Source organism: Nicotiana tabacum, chromosome 3 (genome assembly GCF_000715075.1).
Source record: "Nicotiana tabacum cultivar K326 chromosome 3, ASM71507v2, whole genome shotgun sequence".
NCBI lineage: Eukaryota > Viridiplantae > Streptophyta > Magnoliopsida > Solanales > Solanaceae > Nicotiana > Nicotiana tabacum.
In genome coordinates this window covers 171,252,279-171,265,896 of record NC_134082.1, presented here as the reverse complement: position 1 = coordinate 171,265,896, position 13,618 = coordinate 171,252,279, and positions in this window count along the sequence as shown.

The window sequence follows — 13,618 nt, the reverse complement described above, 5'->3', positions numbered from 1 at the left end:
AACAAAGTGGTAAAAATGCACAAAAATGAAGAAAAAGAAAGGCAATGAAAAAGAAAGAAAAGCAAAAAGACAAAAAGAATGTTCAATAGGAAAGAGAATAAAAAAAGATTAAAGAAAAGCAAAGAATGAAAGGTGTGGAAAGTTGAAAAAGGAGAAAAGGTTTGAAATGTATAAGAAAGAGTGACAGTGTGTCTCTCTAACCCCTTAGAAAGAAGTGAAATGACTCAAAGAGTCAAGTGAAAGTGTGCCAAATGAAACAAAAGAAGTGCTTAAGGGAATATGGATCCTTCTTAGATCAAACATTTCCTACCCTGAACCAAAAGACTTTACAATGTCTCCACAAAAATGCTATATGATCTTGAGTCGGATGAAGCTTACATTAGTGGTGACTCACATAAGGGGCAAGCATATGGTACTTAGATCCGGACTTGTGACTTTTTCTTAAGAGAGATGAGTGAATTTCTATTAACCTCGTTATGAGTGCCACTATTCTAAAAGTGAGGTTTGCTTAGGGAGAGTTGAGGATGTGTGAGTTTGGGTTCCACAATGACCAAAGTAATAGAAAGAGTTCTTTGATGTGTTGAGTCAACTCTTGATGCTCCTGTGTCGCACTTATTCCATGGAGTTTCAAAGAGTAAAAAGTTGTTAATGATTCATTTGTATTGAGGAAAATTGTTAGTCCCAATTGATGCTAGATTAGGTTACTTTAGGACAGCTAAAATTTTCTTGGATGTTCTCTTGAGGGGTGGGTCTTATTTTGTTTGCTTGAGGACAAGCAAAAGCTTAAGTTTGGGGGAGTTGATAACTAGGGATTTTGCTACATTTTATACTCCTTCTTGCTTAAGTTTTGATTAGAAATATGTACAAAATAGTCCCAAAGGCTCACAAGTTATGCTTGATTACAGGTTTGATCAACAAAGTGACAAAAAGTCAAATATCAGCTCAAAAGGAGTGAAACTTGCACAAGTATCAAGACAAGACAAAGCTCAGGCAAAACAAGGCCAGTGCGGCCACACACCATTCTGTGCGGTCCGCACTATGAGGTTCAAAGAGCATGACATTCAGGCACAAAGACAAGGCGGACGCACTAGGTTTTGTGCGGTCCGCACTAAGATCAATGCAGCCGCACTCGATTTAGTGCGGTCCGTAGTAAGGAGTATCAGAGAGTTACCAAATTCCGAGTTCAAGCCAATGCGGTCCGCGCTCCATTTTATATGGACCGCACTAGAAGCCCCCGCGACCGCAGTCCATTCTCTGCGGTCCGCACTAGCCCCGTAGGGGTATTTTTGTCCAGATTTTTCAGCTTAGTATAAATAACTTTTTTCCCATTTTTAGGGTATCAGATAGTTTTGGAACATAGTTACGCTCGTGGGTTCAGATGTTTTAGATATTTTGGGAATTTTATCTACATTTCAACATTGAATCTTATTGTTTATCTTAGTAATTAATTAATATGAGTTGTTCTTTATCTATTTCTTACTTTTTCTTCTTCAATTATGAGTAGCTAAACCCATAAGCTAGGGTTGTGGCTCAACTCTAGTATGGGTAATTGATGGGTCTTGTGTTTTAGGGCTAGATTGACTATGGGTGTTTGATATTTGGGCTAATTTCATGTTTAATTGTTGAATTAGTGGTTGCAAACACTAGTTTGTATTTAGTTGACTTGAGCTCTTCTTGAGAAAGAGAGCTTGAGTCTCTGAAATTGGTCCAACAAGGAATTGGGGCATAGTCAAGAGATTGATAGCTCCAATTAAAGGGTTAAATCTTGAGAGAGCAATACCCGACTTGAACCTTGATTGTTTGCGCAAATTTGCATACCCAATTGGTCTTGAGAAAGTCAATTCGGGCAAAATCACTCGAACCACCAAGAGGTGTAGAGTGGGTAATATTGTGCAACGGTTATATCATACTCCCCAAATATGTCAATCATGCCTTAGACTCAAGTATTCGTTAATTGACCACATAGGCGGAAGTCACTACCTTAGTGTCTTTTAAACTATTTGAGTAACCCGCAACATTTTACTCTTAGCTTAATCTAGTTTCATTTACCATTGTAGTTTGATAAAAGTAGAAGTAAATCAAAAACCCCAAAAATGATTAGAAGTGCAATTTGGAACACATACGCAATCCTAAACTAGATAGATACTCGATTCCAAATTCTAGCTCTCTGTGGAAATCGATCCCGACCCTAAATCGGGTAAAAGCTGCTCCAACCCTCTCTTGCTACTCAATAGTAGTGCGGAGTAGGCCGTGACCACTGTCCCATCAAGTTTCTATCAAGTAATCAAATTTTCTACCCCATGGGGAATATTCAGTATCCGAGGCGAGCAACGCACCGCCCAAGAGTGCTACCGAATCGCCCAAGATTGCACACACACCCAACAACTAAAGAGGGCAAGTGCGGAAGCATAGCAATCAGCCATATCGGGAACCAAACCCGATATACAAATAGAGGCCATCAAAGACCCGGATGTCGTAGAAGCCTGCAAGGCAACCGTAGAAGACCTCGACCCCGTTCAATTGGACAACACCGATAGCACGAAAAAAGATTATATTGGACACAACCTCTCAGAACCAGGTAAGTTCCATGAGTTCTTAACTAACAGTGCCGATTTATTTGCCTTTTCCCATTTAGATATACCGGGAATCCCAAGGGACATCGCCACACATAGGCTGAATGTCGACCCTCTTTACCCGCCAGTACGACAAATGCGGAGAAAGTTCAATGCCATAAGAGGCAGTCAGCGAAGAAGTTGACAAGTTGCTCAATAATGGTTCCATTCGAGAATCAAAGTATCCTCAGTGAGTCGCCAATGTGGTCATGGTAAAAAAGAAGAACGAGAAGTGGCAGATGAGTGTCGACTTTACTGACCTGAACAAAGCATGCCCAAAAGATTCATTTCCGTTACCACATATCGACCAACTCATCGATGCAACGGCGGGACACGAACTATTAAGCTTCTTACATGCTTATTCTGGTTACAACCAAATCCTAATGGCAGAAGACCAAGAAAAGACCACTTTCATCACTCACCAAGGAACGTACTACTACATAGTTATTCCGTTCGGACTCAATAACGTAGGGGCAACGTATCAAAGGTTAGTCACCAAGATGTTCAAAAAACTACTCGGAAAGACCATGGAGGTCTACATCGACAACATGCTAGTGAAGTCAAAAAAGGAAGGAGGGTCACATTGGTCAGCTGAAGGAAGCCTTCGAAATATTGAGGCGATACGGAATGAAATTGAATCCCAAAAAATGCGCCTTTGGCGTAACCTCAGGAAAGTTCCTTAGTTTTTTGGTATCGCAACGGGGTATCGAGGTCAACCCGGATCAGATCAGGGCTATAGAAGGAATACCGGAGACATTAACCAGCAAGAAGCAGGTACAAAAATTGACAGGATGAATAGCCGTCCTATCGAGGTTCATCTCACGATCATCAGTCAAGTGCCATAAATTTTTCAATGTACTAAAGAAGGACCACGGGCTATAGTGGATTTCAGAATGCGCCGACGCCTTAAGAAAACTGAAAGCGTATCTATCCTTGCCGCCACTACTCGTCAAGGCAGACGCGGGCGAATTACTCCTAGTGTACCTAGCAGTCTCCGAAGCCATGGTAAGTGTAGTTTTGGTCCACGAAAATAAAGGTACGCAATCTCCAATTTATTATATCAGCAAAACCTTAATTGATGCTGAAACAAGGTACCCCCACCTTGAGAAACTAGCTCTGACATTAGTCATAGCTTCACGAAAGCTTAGACCATATTTTCAATGTCACCCTATAAAGGTGGTGACAGTCTTCCCCCTCAGGGGCATCCTACACAAACCCGAACTATCAGGTAGGTTGGCCAAATGGGCCATAGAATTAAGCGAGCACGACATAACATACCAACCACGAACTGCTATAAAGTCGCAGGTGCTCGCCGATTTTGTCGTCGATTTCAGCGCGGAAGTATTACCTGAAGTAGAGAAGGAGGCGCTCTGCGCTTTCACACAATCTGACCTCTGGGTCCTCTACACTAACGGCGCATCTAATGCATTAGGATCAGGACTGGGACTCATCCTCGAGGTTCTTATGGGCGAAGTAATTCAACAGTCCATACGATGCCCCGAGATGACTAACAACGAGGCCGAGTTTGAAGTTGTGATTGCAGGATTGAAATTAGCTCTCAAATATGGCGCTCGACGACTCGTCCTCCATTGCGACTCTCAACTCGTGGTAAACCAAGTCACTAGGAATTTCCAAATCAAAGAACAGAGACTACAAAAGTACCAGTCAGAAATTCACAAACTGCTGCCAGAATTCGACGAATGCCGTCTCGACCAGATACACAGGGCACAGAATATCGAAGCGGACGGTCTCGCCAAGCTAGCAGCAGCCACCAAAAATATCAACAAGGAGAACGTGGTCACCCTTCTCCATTCCGCAATAGACAAAGTCGAGTTACATTATATAAACCTAAATTGGGACTAGCGCAACCGTATCGTAACATATTTGTAGGAAGGGACGCTCCCGCAAGATAAGAAAGAAACCAAAAAATTTCGAATACAGGCGGCCAGATACAACCTCGTAAACTATGATCTTTACAAAAGAACATTCGGCGACCCCCTGGCTAAGTGTCTTGGGCCAAATCAAACAAGGCGAGTACTAGAAGAAGTACACGAGGGGCACTGCGGTGCCCATAAGGGAAATCGTGCCCTCATCAGATACCTCATCTGCACCAGATACTACTGGCCTACCATGAAAAAAGAAACTACAGATTACGTCAGGAAGTGTGAACAGTGTCAAAAATACGCCCCTATGATACACCAAGCAGGAGAACTCCTGCATTCCGTCACTTCGCCATGGCCATTCATAAAGTGGGTGATGGATATTGTCGGACCCCTCTCAGCAGGACGAGGTAAGGTACGCTTCCTTTTGGTTTTAACTGACTATTTTTCTAAATAGGTGAAAACATGTACATACACCCAAATACACGAGCAAGAAGTTATCACGTTCATATGGAAAAATATAATATGTCGCTTCGGCATTCCCAAAAAAATTAGCTGTTACAACAGACCTCAGTTCGTCGGAAAGAAAATGACCGAGTTTTTTGAAAAATGGCACATCAAGCAAATACTCTCCACACCATACCATCCCGCCGGCAACGGCCAAGCCGAATCCTCCAATAAAATGATACTGAATATATTGAAATAGAAGCTCGAGGATGCCAAGGGGCTACGGCCTGAACTGTTGCCAGAAGTACTATGGGCATACCGCACTACGCCAAAAACTAGCACTGGCGAGACGCCATATTCACTAGTCTACGGGACTGACGCGGTCATACCCGTCAAAGTCAGAGAACCTAGCCTGAGATACTCCAACGAAAGCGGACCAAGCAACGACGAAAGTAGGCTACAAGATCTGGATGAAGTCGAAGAATGAAAAGATATGGCCCACGTAAGAATGATAGCCCAAAAGCAAAAGCGGAAAGGTACTATAACTAGAAAGCCAAAGTACGACCGCTCAAGGTTGGAGACTACGTCCTCAAAGCTAAAACACAAGCAGTGAAAGACCCTAATAAGGGAAAACTGGGAACAAACTGGGATGGGCCATACAAAATCACGGCGGCAGCAAACAAATGAGCATTCCAGTTAGAGACAATGGAAGGAAAACTACTCTAAAATAATTGGAATGTCGTCCATCTCAAATACTTCCACTTCTGAAAAGAGGTGCCACCTAAGTCGTACTCTTTTTTCCCTCATCCCGGTTTTGTCCCAATCGGGTGTTCTCGGTAAGGTTTTTAATGAGGCGGCAAGGGGGACGTCTCGAGGTCCGAAGTATTGTTCATTACCCTGCCCATTGACGTGATCTCCAGGCCGAGTAATGAAGGGACTAGGTATAGACATCCAAATCTCCATTGTATGTACAAAGTCAACATGTATTTCCTACAGATATATAATCGAATCTCCAATGTGTGAATGAGATTCCCAATGGCTAAGGCCATCGATAAAAGCATGAGTTCGACTTCACTCGAACCACGACGGGATCCTACTTCGACACCAGCTCGAAAGTAACATCCCAATGGCTAAGGCTATCGACAAAAGCATGAGTTTGACTTCACTCGAACCACGACGGGATCCTACTTCGACGCCAGCTCGAAAGTAACATCCCAATGGCTAAGGCCACTATAAAAGCATTAGTTTGACTTCACTCGAACCACGATGGAATCCTACTTCGATGCTAGCTCGAAAGTAACATCCCAATGGCTAAGGACACTAACAAAAGCATGAGTTCGACTTCACTCAAACCACGATGGGATCCTACTTCAACGCCAGCTCGAAAGTAACATCCCAATGACTAAGGACACTATAAAAGCATTAGTTCGACTTTACTCGAACCACGACGGGATCCTACTTCGACGCCAGCTCGAAAGTAACATCCCAATGGCTAAGGCCATCCACAAAAGCATGAGTTCGACTTCACTCGAACCACGACGGGATCCTACTTAGACGCCAGCTCGAAAGTAACATCCCAATGGCTAAGGCCATCAACAAAAGCATAAGTTCGACTTCACTCGAACTATAACAGGATACTAATTCAACGCTAGCTCGAAAGTAGCATCCCAATGGCTGAGGCCATCGCCAAAAGAAAAGGGTCCGGCCTCACCCGAAACAAAATCGGCTTAACAGTTCGACGAGTACCTAGGATATCATAAATATTACAAAGATCATCACCGAACAAAACAATTTCTTCATTACAACAAAATATTACTAGCATCTATCTTTACAACGGGCTCAAGCATGCCCTTACAAAAATCTTGAAGCAAAAAGTAAGTACAAACCAAAAATTATACATCATCCCCTGTAGCATACACATCTTCATACCAAGAGTCAGAGGCAAGACGGTTCGCATCATCAGAATTGATATCATCCCCGATAGGCATAAGAGGGTCGTATCCACATGCCTCACGAGCTGTACGAGCTTCAGCATGCACACCCTGAAGTTCCACTTCAGATGCCCTCCCGTCCGCACGAAGAGCCTTGTACACATCAAGTCGGGCCTCAGCATGAACCTACAACTCGTATAAACGACGAGGCATGACAGGATCGGCCGAGGCACGAGACATAGAAGGTTGTGAGTGTCGACTCGCATCCTCTGTTCTAAGTGATACCACTTTCCCGGTCAACACAGATAGCTCCGCCTCCAACTCCTTAACACGCCCCTCAAGCCCCGCTACCTTGTGTGTGGATGTCTCTTCCTCCTTGGTCCGCTCCGGCCTACAAAGACGGAGGGCATCCTCCAAAACTGACGCTTCAGAAATAGCAGCCGCTAGTCTATCGGCACTCACACTAAACTCACCCCTGAGCTTATTGATCTTCGCCATCTTCACACCCAGGTCGACAGTCAAACTGGTCATCTTCGCTTCTAGGTCGGAGTTCTTGGCCATCACCCCTCTACTTAACTAGATATCATCTTCCTTCGCCTTAAGGGATGCCTCAAGTTCACTGTTGCGGGCAATGACCTTCATAAGGTCCTCATCTCGCTCCCTCAACTCCTCGACCTTGCGCGCCAGTTGATCCTCCCTCTATTTAATCCCTTCGCGGAACAATTGGAAGTCGGGGTCCTAGTTGTAGATGTTAGCCATCGCACGATGCTTGGTGCGATATTTTTTATATTTAGAAGACATTTTCCCGTAGATGGTCGTCCTCTTCTTTTCCCGGCACTCGTGCTCAATCTCCATGACAAGGGTCTGGCACAATAGGAAAAAGTTAAAGAAGAAAGACAGGTCGAAAATAACGACGCAAACCCAATGACTAAAAAGAAGAGAAAGACATCTACCTGCAAGGCCATGCCGACGACGTTCCGAGATAACTCCATGTCGCTCATCGCTCCGAGCACCTCGCTCTCGGGAGCAACACATAAAGGGGCTAAAGCAGATGCTACTAATCACAATTCGACAGCACATTGTAATCCCCAGGAATAACTGCATGCCGATCAGAACCCTCCACTCTGACCTCTACATGAGTATGGCGTTCTAAAAACTCACGAACATCCCCTAGGTCGACATCTGAACCTGAGCCTTCGCCCTCGACGCGTGGGCCCCCTCCGATGTTAGACAATGCACCACCCTCGACAGAACGCATGGAACCACCTCCTGGGTAAACCCCTTCCATTTTGGGAGACCTCCTCGACAAAATAGCATCAGCCATAAACGTGGGCACATGCACTATCTGCGACGCACCCGTCTATCTTTTACCAGTGTCTACGATCACATCCTTCCCAAGCTCCACTCTCTTCCTTTTCCTCAGTAACGACTCTTCCCGATTAGAGAATTCGTCCAAAATGTGAGGGATCGGTGCGGAAGAGTCCTCTTCCCTCACGACCATGTCACGAGAAGGATTTCCCGTCTGTATCGGTTGAGCACGACCCTCTCGAACGGACTCACTTAAAATAAACTGCCTTCCTGCAGCAACGACATCCTGTCGAAATGCAGAGACTGGAGCCATCCGCCTAGAAGCTCCTCGACTTGTCATCATAAAAAGTCGTATCAATAGACAACGATGTATAGTCAAGGAGTGATACAGGAGAAGACACTTACCAGACAAAACTCCCGGCCCAAAACGCTTCATGAAAGTAGGCCAGTCTCGAGTTTCCGCTGCATGGGGGATCAAACGGGCCACCCAATCCCTTATACCCGCAATAGGTTGAGGTGACGCCCCATAGCTGCAAACGAGAAGCGAACAAACACTAAGGTGAATGAAGAAGAAAAGAAAGAACAAAGCAAATGGCGGCGCTTACGGTTCTCGTTCCATCACTCCGAAAACCTAGCGGGGCCAGACATGATATGTGCGGTTCTGAAGAAGAAGTGCTTGCGCCAAAATTACGGCTCGCTCAGTCGTCGGTTCCAACCACCACCCTTTTCGTCCCACGGTGCCTCAAATGCACCATAGTGCTCCTATGAAAGCTGGGTGAAAACAAGTGCAGAAGATGATGAACAATAACCTTGCACCCTGCCAACTCCGCGTATTTTGTCAACAGTAGGAGTTTTTTAAGCGTGTACGGAGAAAGTTGTGTCGGGCAAACCTGGTAGAATTGACAGAGTTCTTCCGCTAACGGAAGAAGGGGGAAGGAATGGCCGATCACGAAGGGGTATCATAAAAGGCACAGTACCCAGGCCTATGGACTTCTACAAAGTCCCTCTCCGCTGGAACCATATCAACGTGGGAGGGAATGTTATACTTTGCACGGAGAGCATCAATATGAACTTGCTCGGTTTCAGAGAACACAGGGATGGGAGTAGGAGGAGGATCCTTAAGAAAGTCACTTCGAGACAAAGGGTGTCTCGGCAGCAACTCCTCCACGGTGGGAAAGTTGTCCCCCTCCTCCACTATCATGCCCTCATCACCAGAAGGAAGTGCCACGGACAACGGAGTGGCGTCAGAGACCCCCTCACGAGCTCAGTGCGTTCTAGGCATCTCTTCTACAGAAAATGCGTTAGAACAACAGGGAAGGTTAAGAGTAGAGAATGAGAGAAGAGGAAGTAGAGAAAATGGTGGAACAAACACGAATGAGATGAAAAAGAATAACCGTAAATGAAATGGCCATGAGTTTTTGAAAAAAATAAACCCTCCACCTATTTATAGGATTGGGTGGCACCAGAATCGAAGCGGAAGGCTGCAGAGTGGCACCGAAATCGAAGCGACAAGCTCTCAACCCCTGTCTCGAAAACACGCATAATGATGACACACATGGAGATGACGTCATTTCCCGATAAGATACACTATCCGATGTCTTGTTGAGCATGCTGACCTCCCATTATTGGTCAAGCCATAACGCTCCGTAAGACCAAATTTCTCCACAAGAGCGGATGGTATCTGCTTATCAAGGACACACCGAGTTGCAACCTCGACAAGCGGAGGGATTAATTGTATGGGTCCAAATTTGGACGACCACGACCATTGATGCATATGACAAACGACGAGATCCTCGTAGCTCGACGTCCTGAGGAGGACGACAGACAAGCGAACAGAGACTGCACGACTTTTACAGTAGTGTAGGTCCAATAGGGGCACCAGGAATATTCCTTCGGATATTCCCCATAATATGCTTTTTAGGGTTCAGAAGGGGTTTGCCCCTTATATATAGCGGGAAAACAACCTTTTAAAGGGAGCTTTTTTACTTTTCTAGCTGAAAAACACTGACTATAATATTTTTTTTTACGTAAACGATTGGCATCATTAGCGTTCGATCATTCATCAAGGAATACTATCCACTATATTCATCTTACATACCTTTGATTTTAGAAATTATTATACTTAACTAAAATTTAACTTTTCATTTTTTTGATTGATTTGTTCAAAAAGATTAATATATCTTTTGAGTCAAATAATTGTTACTCTCAGCATCGTTCTATAAGACTTACACTTTAACTTTGATAGGTATCGCCTTATCATATAATACTCGTGTAGCACTCTTTATTTTAGCCATAATAATATTTTAATTACGAATCTATCTTAGACTATATTGGCCACCTCATTGAGTTCTCTGAGGTTGCTAACTCTTAGCCTGTCTCTCTCCTAAATCTTTGGTGTAATTAGACTCACATTACAGTTTGACACTTGTCATTTTGAAATGTTGCTCGGAGTCCAGTATTTCTATGAAATGACTACTTATAATCTTATGCTAAAACTTAGATTAAATTAAAATATTTAATTTAACTTAACGTTTTAGCTGCTTCAAAAAATAAACAAGTACATTCTTACCAATAGTTACATTAACCATACCAAAATAATTCTTGTAAATTTTTCATCAAATTCAGTAATATGTTATTCTATTTGTTATTTGAAATCATTAAAAAAAAAGAAAAAAAGTAATCACACAATTGCTTTAATTTTATTGTGTAACTGACAACAATTTCTACTTTAGAAGATTTTATTTTAATTGATGCACCTCTTATATTCTTTTTTGTTTTGTTTGCTTTTACGAATTTAGTATTTGTAGTTTACTAATTCGATTAAAAGGTGCTCAATTTCATTTTAAAGTCATTTTGGATTTTAAATTGCTTTTCAACAAAAAGGTTTCAAAATTTTAAAAGTCGAGATAAATTTAACGCTACACCATTCTAGTAACATTCTTTTAAGCAAATTTCGATCAAACCTGCATAAAAAACTTAATCTTTTTGTGTGCATGACCATAATAAATACCTCTAAAGGCCAGCTTTGTAAACAAAATTTGGAAATTGACCTCTTTTTATCTTTTTTCCGGTCGTAACAATTTTTTTTTTTTTAAAATGATAAAACTTGAACACTAAACAACACCATAATTATATGCATTATATAACATTAATAAGGAATAAAAGATTTGGACTACAAGCATAAATATAATATTTTTCTCGGAGCAATTGTTTTATGTCTCCTACCAAATTCTTTAAATTTTATTACTCTTAATAAAATGGAAAGATTTGTATTATGAAAAAATGATGTTGAGTCGTTTACTCCCATCATTAATTTATTTTATTATTTTTGTTAACAAAATTTTACTTGAAAAAAAAACTACTTATATGAAGTTGGATAATTTTAATGGCGTAAGGTTTTATGGGAAACCATATAAACATATTAAGAGTATCTTTAATTAGTGTTACTCCAACTGTCACGCCCCAAACTAGGGGAGGCACGACTGACACTCGATACTGTATTCGATCGAGTTATCCACTAAATATACTAGCTAAATAAACTGGGGGCCCAACAGATCGGGCAGCACAACATCTGAAATACTAAGCCTGGACCATTAAGGTCATGACCTGAATAACAATAAGCCATATAAACAAAAGTAGACGAGCCAAAATAATAAAGTACTAGCTGGCCGACGAGGTCGCGATTGGAGACATACATGCCTACACACATATATATACATGCCAAGCCTATGGGCTGGAGACTGAAAGCTACAAAAAGAAACCCAGAATACTGTGTCTACAATAGCCTCTAAGAGTGTCATAAGCACTGTCGGAACAAGGCCCCGACTATACCCAAACTGTACACAAAAGTAACTATCCTATGAAAGCTCCAGGAAGAGGTGCAGCTTACCAACTCACAGCTGAACCCCGAAATCCTAGCGGAGGGGTCGATCAGAGTCCCTACCTGGACCTGCACGCACGAAACAAAAATGCAGTGTCCCCAGGCAACGGGACATCAGTACGAATAAAAATATACTGGTATGTAAGGCAGAAAGTAGAATCATACATAGCTGATGTAAAAAGGTAATAAAGATACCACCTGACACTGAAACTCTTATAGCCTTCATGACCGACATCCGACCTCATAGTAATCAATTATGCATGGTATGCTCGTGTAAGCGTATGTCGTGAATACATATATATATTGATGCAAATGCATGACATACTCAACCAAATGCTAGCAATGACGGTCTCTCTTAGTAGCTAACCGATATCATATTGCCAACCTGTGGCCATCTGTATAATATATATAGTTTTTCGGGCAAATAGGCCCCTTACCTCCGATTATAGCTCGAAGTCCATGCATAATATGCCATGTATGATATGAACTTTGAATGCACATAATAGGCCATAACAAGAACCTAGCCTATCTTGGCTCATTGGTACTCTTATTCTTATAATCTCATAATCACCTTCGTATCGCATACAATTGTCTCGTGGAACCTCATATGTTTTCTTTGATTAAATAAGCTTGAAAACTTAACTCGACTTTTAGAAAGATAACTTAACTCTGAAGATGTTCATAAAAAGCTTAAGGTGCTTCACTTAGTCCTTATACCTGATTTCTTAATAATTAGTAAAGGAAAGTATATCAAAAATCAAGTGTTTTAATAGTTTAAACGTAAAATTTATATTTGAGATTTTTGGAAATCGATGTGTCACTTTAGAGATTTTAAAATATACTTTAACAAGAAAGAAGGACTGATCGTAAATACTAAATGCCTTTATTTTGTTTAGTCACACAACCCAAAGACGAATAAGAATTCATATATATAGACATATGGATGAAAAAGCCGACAAAATGACCTATATAGATGTCGAATACCCTAATTAACCGAACGAGTGGAATATCAACCTAATAGCATCATGAAAATACTTCAGCTACGATCCCAATGCCTTTCACAGAAGGTCTTTCTAGCAATAGAATAGTAAAATATCACATTTGACGTCTTAGGAATTTTCAAGAATTCGTGCAAAAAGGAAGGACGGAGCTTAGCCTTAACATACCTTCCCAACAAACGTCCGAATGCCTGTAGTTCCTTCACGAAAGCTGTTCCTTACGTCCTAAGCTTCGCAAACACTATATATATGCAGCTTATACGCACCTATAAACAGTTCATAATTGAGTTTAAATCGGCAGATTTGCCATATGGCCCTAACTTGACGAAACGTCCGTAGAACTTTGTAAAAACGATCATAAAAGAGTCCCAAGATGATTACCTTGGAAAATCAAGTATAAAGCCTGAAGAACCAGCAAGAACAACAAATACCTATCTTCCAAAAATAGCTCCAAACACAGCTAATAGAAGGGGGGAACGATTGCAAAGCATAGAGATTGAGTTTCTAGGCACGGGGACAAACTTTAACGGGAGAAATTGTTAAAAACGTACCTTAATCACTC